The sequence below is a fragment of the Pseudorca crassidens genome, chromosome 2 (assembly GCF_039906515.1).
Source record: "Pseudorca crassidens isolate mPseCra1 chromosome 2, mPseCra1.hap1, whole genome shotgun sequence".
Lineage (NCBI taxonomy): Eukaryota > Metazoa > Chordata > Mammalia > Artiodactyla > Delphinidae > Pseudorca > Pseudorca crassidens.
The window spans coordinates 47,336,407-47,349,666 of record NC_090297.1 but is presented as its reverse complement, the minus strand read 5'-3'; the positions used below and the strand labels follow the sequence as shown (position 1 = coordinate 47,349,666).

General features: G+C 45.8%; 1 long non-coding RNA gene across 1 annotated transcript; it reads left to right on the top strand.

Moving 5' to 3' along the window:
* Positions 1–3,682: 3,682 nt before the first annotated feature.
* Positions 3,683–12,860, top strand: LOC137210555 (uncharacterized). Its single transcript, XR_010936611.1, has 5 exons — positions 3,683–4,007; positions 9,442–9,611; positions 10,567–10,700; positions 10,799–10,921; positions 11,894–12,860. It is a non-coding gene; the product is annotated as an uncharacterized lncRNA (long non-coding RNA).
* The last annotated feature ends 400 nt before the right edge of the window (positions 12,861–13,260 follow it).

Here is a 13,260-nt window from a genome sequence, read left to right as displayed (position 1 = left end):
CTCTGTGCCAGGCAATGCTCTGGTTTTGGACAGCAGTATACAAAACAAAATAGAGCTTGCATTCCAGTTGGGGACTAGGGTATCTAGCTCAGAATAGACATAACAGACATCTGGGCTGAAGACAGACCTATAGGAATCAACAGCTTGAACATGGTAGAGGTGGAGAAAGACGTGAGAAGTGGATGAGATGGATGGCCCAGCGGGGTTGTGTAGGATGAGAAACGTGGGCTTGTTTTGGATCAAGTTCAGTCAAACTATTCCTTTTCTATGGCTTAGAGGATTGAACTGCTTTGAAAAATGTCTGCACACCCTTTAAATATGATTACTTTCTGACTGTACTCAACTCCCAGTCTAGCTACCACTTCTGTGAGAGGTGGACAAGTCACTGAAGCTTAGATTTGATGGTCTTATCTCTAAACTAGGAATAATATAGCTTTAACCTGCGTCAGTATAACTCTCCTGCTTCAGGACCTCTGCAGTCTCTGTTCCTTCTGCCTAGAATACTCTTCCCTGTGACCTTCCCCTGCTGGGCTCCTTCTTCTCATCAGATCTCTGCCCCACTAACACTCCTGCAGAGAGGACTTCCCTGACCCTCCAGGATAAAGCAGTGCAAACCCAGGCCCTTGATACTCAAGCACCCTATTCTAATCGCTGTCTGCTATTTCTTTTACTGTTTTTCACTCATTATTGATTCTTGCACTCCCTAACCAGAACGTGTCATGAAAGTATGGGTCACACTTGCCTTGTTCTTTGTGATAGTCCAATCTCCTAGAAGAAAGCTTAGCACATAGTAGGCAAGCAGTAATTTTTGAATTATTTTGAATTTGAATAATTTTGAACAAATGAAGGATTTTCCAGCTTTATGAGCAAATATTAATAAACAACTCTTGAACATTTCTATGTGCCAAGTACCTTGTTAAACTGCTGGGGATACAGAAATCTTACTTGTTTCTTATTTGCAAACAAGTTTACAATCTCATGAGAGATACAGACACCTATGCAGCTATTATAAGGGAGTGAATCAAAGCGGGGCAGAGGTTTGGTTTGTTGTGAGGAAGGGTCTGGAGATGTGCTGTATGTGTGGAGGACGGAACTAGGTGGTCTCGGGGCTACAAATTGGAATACTGGGATTGTGATGCCAACTTGATATTCTGACCCAGAGGCTTGGTTGATGGATGAAAAGATAGGACAGGAGAATGAATCCACTTTTCACTTACACTAGACTATGAAATTTATATCTGTTTGGCTCACAAGCACATCATATCCAGATGTATGTACACATAGTAGGTGCTCAATAAATATTTTTTGAATAAACAAGTTTCATCTCAGCATGAGATAAAATTCACAGTTGGTATATTCCTGAAATGGAATATCATTCAGCCTTAGCAAGGAAGAAAATTCTGACACACGCTCTGACATGGATGAATATTGAGGACAGTTTGCTAAATGAAGTAAGCCAGTCACAAAAAGACAAAAACGGCATAATTTCACTTATATGAGGTATGTAGAATAGTCAAAGAAATAGAAACAGGAAGTAGAATAGTGGCTGCCAGGGACTGCAGGCAGGGAAGAATGGATAGTTGTTTAATGGGTATAGAGTTTCAGTTTTGCAAGAAGAAAAAGTTCTGGTAGTTGGTTGCACAACAATGTGAATATACTTAACACTACTGTACACTTGGAAATGGTTAAGATGGTAACTTTTATGTAATATGTATTTTACTACATTTAAAAGTAAAAAAATAAAATAAAATAAAATTCAGAGTATGACTAGTGATTCAGTTGCATCTGAATCTGTGTTATTTTGTTCTCCTAAGTGAAAGAACTCAAAAAGTCTGTGTTCCTAGTGAGAGTTCCTCCTGTTTTCAGAATCTATGAACCTGCATGAAAGGGGCAAGGGGAAACTGAGGCTCTGAGAGGTTTTGTAATTTGTCCCAGGTCACACTGTCAGCAGGGCTGGTCCTGTGATAAGAACCTGAGTCACTGACTTGAGTGCAGCACTCTCCCCATTCCACCTGTGGTCAGGGGTCAGGGGCAACCTCTGCAGCCACCTCTCACATCCTGATCCTGCTTGGGGCACACGGTTCCTGCCGCAGGACAGATGTCCCTTGACATCTCTGCTTGAAAATCTGATAGGCACCTTGCAATCAGCTATACGGAGCTCCTGATTTACTAGTTATCAGATGGTAGATTCTTAAAAATAATTTTTGATGATAGTTCACTGTGTGATTTTTGGCATACAACTTAGGAGTTCAAAGAATGAAGTCACAGTCCTATAAACAAAACTCTTTCCCCATGAACTGATTCTTGACACTAAGTTCTCTGTGCTGACATCTGTAAATATGATAAATAGGACTAGAATTCATGCTTAACTCTGTGTCACTCTAGTGATAAATATTATATACCAGTGGATATATATACTAAAGAAAATTCTCAGATGTCCCATTATGAGATAAATTCCCTATACTTTGTATGTTTCCTTACTTTATATGTTTAGGAATTATTTTTTTAAATCCAGATTTGTTATTTTGATCAATTGTGTATACTAATCATTATACTGATAACTCAATGCAGATGGAATTTTTTAATGCTTAGAACCATATGGTTAGAGGAAACAAAACATCTTATATAGCATTTATATACATTTTAGAGATATATGATATGGTGATCAATAAAAGACTTTCAATCTTATAATCTGTATTAGGTTAAGATTCTGGAGGAGAGGTAAATGGAATGAAAATATGAGTTCAAGGAATAAAAGAAACTAAAATTTCTGATTGTTGAGAAGAGTTCTTTTATACATTTTTAAAAGTAAATGTAGGCATCAGAACACTATGATATTCACTTTCAACTAGATCATTTAAAAGTGACTTAGTACCTTTATTTCAAATTTTCAATATTTACAAATTGCCATAAGTTTCTTTGCAACTATGTAAACTTACAATGAACAATTTTAGAGGTCAGTGTAAAATGTGTGTTAGAGTACATAATTTTTCAGAATTCTTTTGTGGGTGTGTAAACCAAACCAGTTTGAAAACCGGGGGCGCAGACTGTCCTTGATAAGTTGTACTGTAAAGGATGCTGAGAAATGGGTAGGTAGCGGGAGGAAAATATGGAACCTCAAAAGACCTGTTTGGTTTGGGTTCGCTCCTGTTTCTAACGATGGGAGAAATTACAGAATGTTTATGTGCCGAGGAGAATGATTTAGCCAGGAAGGTGAAAGTGATGGTGCGGGAGAGGAGGGACGGTGGCTTGGGGCAGTGAAGGACGTGGGCACAGAGTACCAGCAGACGTGAGGCCCGTGAAAGGACAAGGCAGAGCGACGTGGCCGACGCCGGGAGGGAGGGCAGAGTGGATGGGCGAAGGGCAAGCGCGGATATCCGTGTGGGATGGAGGAGCGGGTGGTGGCTGGAGGAAGTTCTCTCTGACTGAGTCTATTTTCTCAGTAAAATCAAAGTAAGATTAGCAGCCGTGAGGAAGGGCGCGGGAGGAGGTGTTGGGAACGACAAGAGAGAAGATGTCGAACGGTCCTTTAGAGGAGTGGAACGGAATTCACTCGGGAAGTGCAGTAGGACTTGGGCTTGGTTTCAGGAGTTTGTTGAGAGGAGTCAGCCAGGCGGTGTGCTTCTTCCGCCACGTGCAGCCGGGTGGACGCAGGTGAGGGCGGGCGGGAGAGTTGTATTTACCCAGCTTGCAATGTGCAGGTGCGCACACTGATGGGTGCGGGTGCAAGGTAGTTGAGGCCGAATCATTAAAATGATGGAGCCTGGACTTTAAGCTGAGGAAGGAGGGACAGGACGGCACAGGGATGGGTGATGCAATCCATGAAAAATTAACTCCCTGTGGGGGGCCAACTGCTGCGTTTGGAGTATTGACTTTCTTTTTAAAATTTCAGCCGTCTTATTTTTTTCCCCCCAAGGGCACTGACTCTCCGATTCTCCTCCTCTTCCGTCCTCAATATTTCTGTCGTCGTTTTCACAGGTGGAATATCTTCTAACATCTTCAAGGAGGTCAGTCGCGGTTTCTTTCAGCGTTACCTCTGCCGCCTGCGTGGCCCGCTTTGCGCGTTTCCTAGACATTCGCGTTTCTGTTTGTTTTGGTCGCCGGCTTTCCTCTCGCCGCGGCGGATCCGGGCGGTCCCTTCAGGTTCTGGGGGAGAAGGAAGCGCTGATTGGTTGTCCTGCGAGCCGGTGCGGGGCCTGTCGCCGGGGGGCGGGGAGGGCGGCCGGGAGCTGAGGCAGCCGCGGTTCTTCCTGGGCCGCTGGGCTCCTGCCGTCCCTCCGTCCCGGGCCTGGGAGGCGGGCGCCCGGGGCGGGACTGTGCGGGCCACGGGGGACCTGATTTCTTGTTTTCTGCCCAGCCGGACGTTTTGGCACGCAATGCAGATGCTTTGTAGCTGGGCATTTATCTGGGAGAGTGTTTGCGGTGACATCACAGAAACAGATTTTGTTTGGCCTGCCTCCCCGCCCACTCCCCGCCCTCTCCAGACTTCTTCGGGTGGGCAGGCACGCACCCAGTGGGAGCAGTCCAGGGCTTCCAGCCAGTCCTCCTTTTGAAAGGCACGGGGTCGGAAGGGTGATTGAACATTAACTCTTTGTGGCGGCAGTTTATCTGTCAGGGAGGCCTGGCGGCCGGAGGATTTGGATTTCCAAGCAGCTCCACGCACAGAGTGCTGCCCACCAAACACTGTATTTCGTGCTTCGTTCGTGCCACACCCCGGGGACGTTTCCGAAGAGAAGGGCAAGTTCCAGCCCTTTAGAGGGACTGCCTTTCATTCTAACGTCCCAGCTCTTGGTGGTTCCTGCACTGAATTCTCACAACCTGTGATGTCGACATTAGTCTCCCATTCTTCAGATGAGGCAGTTGAGTCTTAGAGAGATGAAGTGACTTACCGATATCATCTAGATAGGTGGGACAGAATTCGGTTTGGCCCTGATCTGCCTTCAAAGCCCAGGTATAATCTATTATTCTACCAGAGCCATGCCCTCCAGGGATACTGGGTTTGCTGGGTGGGGAGAGGACAAGAGAACTAAGTAAAGCCGGAAGTGCAGACTCCAGGCGACCACTAAAAGCAAGGGAAAGCACCATGACTTACTTTGTTTGCTTGCTTGTTTCTGTGCCCTTTAGGGAAATATGCCCAGAGGAAGTTCATTTAACCTGGCCCTGCAGGATGAGCAGGGAATTCCACCCGCTGACAATGGACATTTCAGGCCCTGGGAGCAGAAGGTCCAAAGGGGAAGAGATTCTGGCATCCGCAGAATGTAATGGGGGAAGGCCCTTAGGGAGCCCCCAGCCCTTCATTTTACTGAGGGTATAAATGGAGGCCCAGAGAGGGTACTTAATTATTTAAGATCACGAAACGCAAGTGCCCAAATTGGGGCTGGAATCCCAGTACTCTGCCCTTTAATCTGTGGTCTGTCTTTATTAGTAATTTAGCAGTAAGACACAATGTAAGAGTTGTTCACACTTGTTCAGCACTTACTAAACAAGTACTTTATATATATTCCTTTCTTTTAATCCTTGGAACAACTCTATGAGGTAGACGGTATTTTACAAAGGAGAAAATTGAGACTGAAGGAAGTAACTTACTCCGGATCACACTGCAAGTCTGAGCCTGGAGCCCAGGCTCTTTCCTCTCTGCTCTAGTAGTGATAAGCAGATACGGAAAGAAGGGTGTGACCAAAAAAAAAAAAAACCCTTTTCAACGTATGTATTTTTATCTCCCGTATTCAGATGAGAAACTGAGGTTCAGAGACCGTCAGTGACTTGTCTAAGGTCACAGAGCAATAAAGTGGTGGAGGGGGCAGTGGTGACTACTCCTGGGTTCTCTCTACTCCTATCACAGCCCCCACCTTGGAGAGAGAAGCAGTCAAAGCCCCTTGTCTCTTGATCGTCTTTCACATCTTCCAGACAGCTCTGCCTTGGGATCGTCCTCTGCAGGCCAAGTGGCTCTGGTCAAATCTTACTTCTCCAATGAGGAATTACCTATCCTAACAAGACAGGGACCTGGGTCTCCCGGCGGCCAGTGAGGTGATTTTCTGCATTCCTCCTCACTTTCTCCTGTGCAGCTTTGTCATCAGGGGATCTGGATCACGTTATCCCCCAAAGACCAAAGTGTGAGATGCTTTTAGCTCCAGGGTCCTTTGGAGAAGCCACTTGGTCAAGCCCCTTTGGTTTAAGTTTGCAGGATAAGCATCGAGGGGCAAAGCCCGGTCAGGACAGTGGTGCTGGAGGCCTGGGGCCTGCTTGAACTGCGTTAGCACCTCTTACATCTGGGTGAAGAGTGACGAGTAGACAGAATTATGAATTGGGGGTGGAAAAATGAGTCTCCCCAAATATTTCCGTTCACTAGTAACCCTCACTGACCGAGTGAATAAGCTTCATGAGAGTGCTCAAAATTAATTAGGTTTATCTGGCTTGTCTTCACTGCTAAATCAGGTGTCTCTGAGGGCTTGGCTTCCAGAAGGGATGTTTGAAAGATGGGTTTCCACTGTGGAAGGAAGCTCTGGACCAGATCCCAGGAGGTCTGGGGGGCTCGAGCCAGCTCTGCCAATGACTGACTGTGTGACCCTGGAAAAGGCAGTTCACCTCTTTAAGCCCATCGTTATTCATTCACTCATTCTGTCATTCCATACACATTTCTGGAAGCGCTACTGTGGGCCTGGCACCGTCTTAATGGTTGAGACAACTTCTAACAAGACAACCTCTGCAGTGGTAGACCTCACAGCTTCTGGGGGGAAACGATCAAGGCTAGAGACTGTGAGTGGATTCTAAGCTGCTCTGGGATATGGGTAAATGCCCCCTGGAAGAACTGATGTCAACAGGACCCTAGCCCTTATGGAAGCTCTGTGAAAATTTGAAAAAGGCTCCTCCTTTTCTGGACAAATGTAGCCTCATACCTGGATGTACAGCTTGGCAAGCAGAGCCTAAGCAGATCCTTGTGTCCCCAGTTGCCTCCTAGGCTGATCACTCTTGCCTGGTGAACAACTTGCTTATCTGAACACAGCAGCCCTGAATGTCAAGATTGAGATAGAAAGGTCCGGTAGAAGGAAAAGGTGGCAGAGACCATTTCAGGCTCAGAAAGGAGTGTGTATAAACCCCGCAGGCTGGAGAGAATGCTGCCTCCGCTTGGGGACTTGCCTGTGGTTCAGTGACTGGAGGGACAAGTGGGTGGTGTATTAATGGGGGGATTGAGGAGAGATGAGGTTGGGAAGATTGGCAGAGGCTGTTTCTTCACTTATGAAGCAAACAGTTAGTGGGCATCAGTGCAAGTGTAGTGCCATAAATACTAGGGAAATAGTGAACAAAATCAACCCAATGCCCTTCCCTGGAGGAATTCACATTCTAGTGAGATCCCGATGGGCCTCCAGTGTCTATGACGGCATCATGAGGCCATATTGATTTCTGACCCACCTCCCCTCTAGCACTGTATGAGCCCCCAACCAAGATAATGTGTATAAAAGGCCTTTGAGAACTGGGAACTTCTGAATCATTCCAATAAATAATCACTTTTAATCTTTTTCTTTTTGGCCGGACTGCGTGGCTTGCAGGATCTTAGTTCCCCGACCAGGGATTGAACCTGGGCCTGGCAGTGAAAGCACCGAGTCCTAACCACTGGACCACCAGGGAATTCTCAATCACTTTTTTTTTTTTCTTGGGGTACGCAGGCCTCTCACTGTTGTGGCCTCTCCCGTTGCGGAGCACAGGCTCCGGACGTGCAGGCTCAGCAGCCATGGCTCACGGGCCCAGCCGCTCCACGGCATGTGGGATCTTCCGGGACCGGGGCACGAACCCGTGTGCCCTGCGTCGGCAGGCAGACTCTCAACCACTGCGCCACCAGGGAAGCCCCTCAATCATTTTTAATCTTAATCTGAGTGACTAACACTTGTGCCTAGGAATTCGGGGGCCTGTTCCTGGCACCCACCTGATCCTACGTTCTGAGAAGAAGACACCTTTTGTCATGGTCCTGATGCAACAGGAAATGTGACGCCTTCCCTTGCTCTACTCTCAAGGCCCATCCTGACCAGGAAAGATCCAACCTCTCTGGGTCAGCTGAGCAGGCTGGATGGCCTGTGACTTCCTGGGGCCTGTATAGGAATTCACTGGCTCGTTCTCAGGCTATGAGCATCTGCTGTGGTCAAAGGCTGTTTCTCTTCTGGCTGAAGCACCGGTGTGGATGAGAGAGTCACTTAAAAATCACAAACAAAAGGGAAGCTCTGACTCTTGGGTAAGAGAGGGTTATCCCCGGGCTAGAAGCTGGGTCTGGCCTGATCAATAAATAGGTCTGATTCAGTGAAAGAGGCTGATTCCTAGGCCTGGGAAATTGTCCTCTTCCTCACTATGTGGCTGTAGACAAGTCAATTCCCCTTTCTGGGTAGTAGTTCCTTCCTCTATTAACCAGGAGGTTGAACTTATTCAAACCTGAACAACAGAGTCATTTGAATTCTTCTGTGGGACCTCAGTATGTAAAACAGATAAAAGCAGTGATGCCGCGGTTAAGGCAAGTGCTGGGGCCTGGAGATCTGCTGATCTCATCTTGTCCTGCCTCATCCTCCCTGGACTTCTCCCGCTACCAGATATTGTCCTGGAGTCAGAGTGGAATTTGGTTTGAAAATGAATGGATTAGATCATTTTTCCTCTAACTGGGCTCCACTGGCCCCTGGGTTCAGGGTAGGGGTGAGTGCAATTTAAAAGTTTTGTGATAATTTTGTGTATCCATTGAAATGGTTATCCAGCCCTCTCCCCATTCCATATAAACATAATCATCCTCCCCCACCTCCATTTCTATGTATAGATGTGAGATTTCAGTGGCCCCATTTGACTTTCTATTTATGACTATGGCAACACCATGAATAAGTCTAAAATGTTTTCCATTTCACTTTCCGTGCAGTGTGTTTCCCAAATTGGACAATCTGTGATTTTTTTTTCCTTAAAAAAGATGTATTTGTTAGAAGACAGTAGCATAAACAAGGTAGGAATTTATTTCTCTCTCATGTATGAAGTCCAGGTAGGCGTTCCAGGGATAGAATGATGGTTTCTTGAGCATCAGGACCCGAGCTCTTCCCATCACGTTGCTCTATAGTCCTCATCATGGGCCTTCCAACCTGTGATCCAAGGAGGCAGCCCCAGTTCCTGCCATCAAGTGTGCATTTCATCCAAAAGGAAGGAGGCAAGGAGGAAAGTAGAGAGCCTACCATTTCTTTTTAAGAGCAGAATTTACACACATCACTTTTTTTCACATCCACTACCTATAGTTTGATCATATGGCCACCCCTACCTTCAAGGGAGGCCAAGTAATCTCTTTAGTTGGGCAGTGTTGTGACCAACTAAAAATTCTATCATTATGCAACAGAAGAGAACAAATGGGCCAAACGGTAATCTCTGCCAAGAGTCTAGCCATTTCTCAAGCTTGAGACACATGAATTTCTACACTTTTTTTTCTAGGTGTGAAATTCTGTGATGTGAGTAACATCTAAAAACTTCAACCTGGACAGGAGCTCAAGATTTCAGCTAATCCAGTCCTTTCATCAAATGATGAAGATGTTATGGACCCATTTTACAGGGAAGACAACTTTGGGCCAGAGAGGTTAAGTGACCCACCCAGGGTTAACTTGGTCAGTAGCACAGGGAGAAGTTAATCTTGTGGAGATAATTGCAGGAGTGGTGGGATTCGCTGGGCACCTGGGAGGGCTCTTTGCTCTGTGCTTTTTATTGCTGCTTCCATGATGTCCTGGCTCTTCAGACCATACCTTACCGCTGGTGCTATCATTTGGGGGATAAAGTGGACTCTGACCCAGGGATCAGGATGTCCTGAGGGAGTCCAAGCTTTGCAGTCACACAGAGCTGGCTTTCAGTCCTAGTTCTTCTTCTTATGACTCTGCTGCCTTGGGCAAGGCATTTTCTCTTGACCTTAGTTTCCTCTTGTTTAAACAGAAGATAATATTCATCTCCAAGTTTTCTTCCCACCCTTCCTTCTTCCTTCCACCTCCCCCCCCCTTCCCCCACCCCTTTTCCTCCTTTTTGTCACTCATAGAATGAATAAATAAAGGGAACTGGTCTGGGACTTAGTACTTAGAAGTGAAAGCCCAAGTTAGTTTCCTTCCTTTCTTCCTTCTTCTTTCCTCTTCTCCTTTCATTTTCCTTCTCTTGTTTCAGTTTCATGTATGTTTAGATTTTTTCCCACGAGGTTCAATAATCATAGGACCCAGAGGACTAAAAAAAAATGTAGTAGTTGGTACGCACCAGATTCTCTTCAGAAAATGCAGTGCCCAGAAATAGTTGCCCTGACTGGCGAACTTCTACTTCCCTTTAACATTTTTTTTTTGGCTTGTTTTTTGCATCAGGCAAGGAGAACTATAGTACCTCTTGGGTTTCCCCCTCTGACACCTTACTGCTGGACCCTGACGTGGCTATTCCCTCCCTTCTTCATGATTTCTGAACGCTTGAAAATGTTTATAAAATGTCATGCTTCCTGTGGGGTCTTCTCCCCCTTGTATTTAGCTCTGGTTTTCTATAAGCTCCTTGAGGACAGGGAATGGACATCTGTGTATCCCCGCCTTTATGTGTTAGAGAAGTGAAAACTGAAGCCTGATTGGAGATGAACTTCCTCTGAGCAAGGACCCTGTGTTCTACTTCTTTGCCTTCATCGTAGCACCTATGAAGGACAAAGGAAGGAAAGAGGAGTGGAGGGAAGGAGAAAGAAGGTAGGGCAAGGGGGAGGAAGGGAGAAGGTGGGAAATCAGCATTTAAGCATGAAAAGTACCAGCTTTTAAGAAAATGCTACCTCGCTTAATCTTGACAGTGCACGTGTGAGACAAATTGCAGAGGTTGAGACTGGAGCCCAGGAAGGTGCAGTCACTTGTCCGAGCTCCCACAGTGCATGCAAAGCAGAATGAGAAACGGAAACAAGATCTATGAAGCTGAGGTGAGGGTCTTATTCTTGAACCATGAGTCAGAGTTACTGACACAGTCAAGTGTGAGAATTAAATGCACTGTGTAGGAGGCTAGGTCTATCTCAGGGATTCCCTTTAATGATAGTAATAATGAAGCTCTGTGACCCTGACAAAGTAGCTGGTTGTCTTGGAGCCTCAGTTTCCCCATCTCTAATGAAGGGGGCCCTCTGTGAGTGTGGGGGTCCCTCTAGGCTCTTGAGGTGCTGGGATTCAGCCTCTCTCCCTGAATTCCTCAACCATCAGTGTGAGCCATTTAAAAATGATAGATTCTTCCAGCAGGAGCAATGCCTCTTTCGCTAGGTCAGGCCAAGCAAACTTACTTGGGGTTTTTGATGGGATTTCTCTTAATTGATTGGGGTGAGGAGTTCAGAGTTAAGTTGGAGGACTGGCTTTTCAGCTCCAAGGTGGAAGAGACTGGGGCCTGACGTGATTTGAGGTTGCCTGCCCCCTCTTAGAAGGCTGATTGGAGAGCATTCTGCACCCAGCAACACTCCCTACTCCCTGGAGAGCACAGAGGGAGCTGATGTAAGCTATCTTGGTCCTGGAAGGAACGATGTCAAATTTCTGGGGCTTTCCTATTTTGACTCTCCCCATTGCCTGGATGGTTTTCAGTGTTCTTTTGTTTTATTTATTTATTTATTTTATTGGTCTGTCTCTCTCCCTTTTTCTTTTCCTCTCTCCCTCCCTCTCCTACTTCCCTCCTTCCCTCCCTCAACTTCCTTTCTTCCTTCTTTCCTTCCAGATGTATTCCTATTCTCAGTTTAAAAACATTTAAGACAATAAGAGGTTTTGAATGGTAATGCTCTCCAGAGTCTAGCTATCAGTGATGTTTTACATCTTCTGATCATTGGTATTTTCCGTCTCTTCCTTATTCATTTAACTAAGACTCATTAATAGTAGCAATAGTTACAACTGGGAGAACTTACCGAGCACCATTCTTTCAGGTCCCACAAGGCACTGCGTTCTTTCACCCAGCAAATATTTATGGAGCATCCACCCATTTCCAGGCACCATCTTGGAAGAGATTCATTCAAAACCAAGGCAGAGTCTCTTTTCTGAAAGGAGCTTACATCGTAGTTGGAAACACAATGAGCAAGTAAACAAATACTTAATGTATTTTCAGGTTACTTAATTACATCCTCAAAACAACCTCATGGCAGGTATTAGAAGCCCATTTTACACACACAGAAACACTGAAGTGTGGATAATGAAGTTACCTGCCCAAAGTCGCATGAGAAATTTGAATGCGCCCCAGCCTGTGGTCTTTGTAGGACCCAATGAAGCTTTTTATTGTTAGCCCAGAGGCAGTAGACTGTGAAGCTATGAAGCTGAAGCTCCAGGGCTCCTCACTTGCATGAGCCCTTTTTCAAGTCACTTCAGACCTAACTTTTAATCCCTTCCTTAGTGAGGGCCCATCACATTTTATAAGCCTCGGGCTTCACAAAACCTGGACCAGGCTTCACCAACATAAGGATTCAGAGACGATTCTAATTTTCCTCAAGAACTTAGAATCCAATGGAGGAGAAAGACATGAAAATAAAACATCATAATACATAGAGATGAGTGCTATAAAGGAGGTGTTATGGACCAAATTGTGTCTGCCAGATTCATATGTTGAACTCTAACCCTCCATGTGATTGTATATAGGCAGAGGGCCTTTAGGGAGGCAATTAGGTTAAATGAAATCATAAGGGTGGGGCCCTCATCCCATAGCATTGGTGGCTTTGTAAGAAGAAGAAGAGACAGCAGAGAGCTCTCTCTTCCTACACACATGGAGCAAAGCCCACATGAGCACACAGAGAGAAGGCAGCTGTCTGTAAGCCAGGAAGAGCACTCTCACCAGAAACTGAGATTGCTGGCACCTTGATCATGGACCTCTAGCCTCTAGAACACTGAAGAAATAAAATTTTCTCATTTATGCTACCCAGTCTGTGGTATTTTGTTGTGGTATCCTGAGCAGACTTGAACAGGAGGCAGGTACAAGGCAGATGGATTTGAGGATGGGGGAAGCATTCCAGGCATAGGAAACAGCCTGAGTAAAGGTGTGGAGGCCTGAGGTAGCACAGCATACCTGTAGAACCGTAAATAATAACTGTACATACTCTGGTGGAGTACGAAGGCAGAGATAAACAGTGAAGGTGGGTGGGAGAAGGTGGCAACCATGTGAGATGCCATGCTTAAGACTGAATAGGTGTGGGAGTGCCCCTAGTTTGCCCTTGAGCAGGGCAGAATCAAAACCATCATGGTGGCAGGAGGAAGAAGATGGATGAGAGGGAGGGAGACTAGTTAGGCGACTAATGTAATAGTCCAG